We start from the raw sequence: 3,536 nt of genomic DNA, 5'->3' as shown, positions 1-3,536 counted from the left end.
CCGACACGTGGTAGCCCACTAGCTTCTCAGCAATGTCGCAGGCCAACCAAAGCAGGGTATACTCCTTGGCCCTTCTTCCTATCACAGAATTACAACTCGCACTGCGCCCACAAGCTTCACCTTCCGCGTCTTGTCGAACAACTCAGTACAGAACTCATAGTTGAACACGACAGCTCCATCCATTCACAGCTTTAGCTTCTCCCTGTAATTTCTACCATGCTCCTTTTGTTTTTCTCTAATATTTCAGATCTTCTTGCAGGCTGGAAGAAGGGGCACCCAAGTTTGAACTCATATCAAGCTTGCTTTGAAATCCTAAAGGCAGCGGTATATATAGCATTCTATACACCACTAGTTTTTGTTAGCTCTTAGGGAGAGAAAAAAAATGTGAGCATGGAATATGTATTGAGCAGACCATCCAGCAACTGCTTATCATGTGTGTTTCATGATGTGATGATTAGGCTGCATTGATTTCACTTTATTTTTTGTCCCTTTTTTTTCCCAAGTGCATTGTGTTGGACTCCTTGTAACTGAACCGTGCGTATGTTTCTAAACCTTTCGTATGGTGTAGTACACCAACAATCGGTCTCCTCTATAACGCCACGATGGGGGCTCTTCCCATCTATATTAACATGCAACCAGGACCTGAGAAGGCATCCCGTTTTCCTGCAATTCCACATGGAATCCGAGCCACCTCTTCCAATGTCTAGCGATCTGATCTAGCCAAACTCACAAAAAAATATTGATCGCTGGTCAAGATCATCGATCGATCCCTTCCCTCCTTCCCCATGGCGACCTCGTCCTCAGCACCATCTCTGGCGGCGCTTCTGGGATCTCCTCCCTCGGAGAAACAATCTTGGGAAAATCACATCTACTAGAAGATGCAAGTTCTTCCCGCCTTTCGCGGTGCTCGGGTCATGGGGCTACTTGATGGTTCCGACTCAGCACCTGCAAAAATGCTGGAGGTTGAGGCTGACAGCACGAGGACCACTGTGTCGAATCCGGCCTACGAAGCCTGTATTGAGAGGGATCAACAAGTCGTGAGCTATCTCACAAAATCAATAAGTAAGGATGTTCTTGCTCAATTTTTTGGGTTAGAACATACTGCTGAAATCTGGGCTGCAATTGAAGCCTCGTTTTCCTCACAATCCAAGGCACGCATCAATATGTTGCGTGGAAAACTTGTGAATACAAAGAAGCGTGATATGCCTGCAGGGCTGCAGATAAATATATTGCTTTGATGAAAAGTTTTGCTTCAGAACTTGCTGCAGCTGGTCGGCTAATTGATGAGGATGAACTGAAGGAGTATATCCTTGGTGGTCTTGATGGAGAATATAACTCTGTGGTTGCCTCTATTAACGCTGTTCCTACCTCAACTCTTGCTGATGTTTGTGCACAGCTTACGGCATATGATTGCAAGCAACAAATGCTTGCCGAGTCAGATCAAACCATTGGGAGTTTTCAGTCTTCCGCTAATGCTGCTACACGAGGACGTTCCTTCAATAATAATTATCGGGAAAACTCTCATGGTGGATATGGCCAATACCGTGGTCGTCCGCAGCAGACACATCCAACACGCGGTCGTAATCCACAGAGAGGTGGTCGTGGTCGTGGCCGTGGCCGCATACCTTCTCCTCGCCGGGATATTACATGTCAGATATGCAAAAAATATGGGCACCCAGCACGTGATTGTTGGTGGAGGTATTCTGACAATGGTGATGATGATGACTCTCACTCGGATGACAAGGGTGTGCATCTTGCATCTTATGGAGTGGATACAAACTGGCATGTGGATACAGGAGCAACAAGTCACATCACCGGAGAATTACACAAATTAACCACTCGGGAAAATTACAATGGACGTGATCAAGTCCATACGGCAAATGGAAATGGTATGGCAATAACACATGTTGGTCATTCTACTTTGCACACCCCTCATAATTCTCTTTCTCTTAATAATATTTTGCATGTTTCTAGTGCATCCAAAAATCTTTTATCTGCTCATCAACTTGCCTTGGACAACAATATATTTCTTGAAATTCATCCTTTTTTCTTTTTGATCAAGGATCAGGTCACGAAGGACACACTGTTTAAAGGCCCTTGCCATGGTGGTCTCTACCCGATTATGCCCTTCTTCACGAGGTCTCCCAAGTGTGCCTTCATCGCCATCAAATCCACTTCATCCATATGGCATAATCGTCTAGGACATCCATCCTCTTTTATTGTTCAACAAGTGTTTCGGAAGAATAACCTCCCTTGTGATCCACAAATAAATCTTTATGTATGTGATCCATGTCAGCAAGCTAAAAGCCATCAGTTTTCCTATCCCATCTCTACTAGTGTGTCTACTGTTCTCTTGGAACAAATATTCTCTGATGTATGGGGTCCTGCTCCAGCGTCTGTTGGGAAACACTTATATTCTGTGAGTTTTATTGATGATTTTAGCAAATTTACTTGGGTATATTTGCTTAAGAAGCGTTCTGATGTTTATCAGGTCTTTCTTAATTTCCAACAACTTGTTGAACGGAAATTTGGTCGCAAAATAATTACCATGCAAACTGATTGGGGCGGTGAATATGACAAACTCAATGTCTTCTTCCAAAAAGTTGGCATTACACATCATGTGTCTTGTCCTCACGCCCATCAACAAAATGGTTCAGCTGAACGTAAACATCGACACATTGTTGAGGTTGGCCTTGCCTTACTTTCTCATGCATGCATGCCTCTTAAATTTTGGGATGAAGCCTTTCTCACCACCACATATCTCATTAATTTGCTCCCTACCAAGGTACTAAATCACATGAGTCCTACGGAAGTACTACTCCATGTCAAACCCAACTATGAATCTCTTCGTGTGTTTGGGTATGCATGTTGGCCAAACCTTCGCCCTTATAACAAACGTAAACTCTCGTTTCACTCCAAGCGATGTGTTTTCTTAGGCTATAGTCCTCGACATAAAGGGGGCGAATGTCTTGATATATCCAGCGGTCGTGTCTACATCTCACGTGATGTTGTGTTTGATGAGAATGTTTTTCCCTTTGCTCTTCTTAATCCTAATGCTGGTTCTCGTCTTCGTGAAGAAATCCTTTTATTACCACATAACAGTCCATCCGATAATGAGGGGGTGCACACTAACAATGACCACATGTTTGTTGTTCCTACTGTTGCTAACCATCCATAGGTTACAATGTCTGAGGCATCCGCTGATACAAATACAGAAGAAACCAGTGAAGAAAATACAGGAAATAATCAAGCAAACTCAGAAATTGACCAAGAGTTGGGTGCATCTAGCATTTTTCAGCCTCCCAACAATCCCCATGCTGATTCTGCTCAAGATTCTGCCTCGGATCAGGAGAAAACATTCTCCTTGCAGCAGACTGATGTGTCCAGCGGTGCCACGTCACGTTACCCAGCATCCAATGGGCCGACCGTGTCCCGCTCGCCCATGCGTTCCTCTGCGCGCGAATCAAGCGTCTCCATGTCATCAGACAGGACACCTCGGGGTTCTCCATCCCCCGGATCTTCTACATCACGTGGTG

At 44.6% G+C, this 3,536-nt stretch overlaps 1 pseudogene; it reads left to right on the top strand.

Moving 5' to 3' along the window:
• Positions 1–1,276: 1,276 nt before the first annotated feature.
• LOC125526955 (small nucleolar RNA Z247) lies at positions 1,277–1,375 on the top strand (annotated as a pseudogene).
• The last annotated feature ends 2,161 nt before the right edge of the window (positions 1,376–3,536 follow it).

Source organism: Triticum urartu, chromosome 1A, assembly GCF_056163025.1.
Source record: "Triticum urartu cultivar PI428250 chromosome 1A, HENAU_Tu73, whole genome shotgun sequence".
NCBI classification, from domain to species: Eukaryota; Viridiplantae; Streptophyta; class Magnoliopsida; order Poales; family Poaceae; genus Triticum; species Triticum urartu.
The sequence above is the reverse complement of the archived record's forward strand: the minus strand, read 5'-3'. Positions and strand labels throughout refer to the sequence as shown.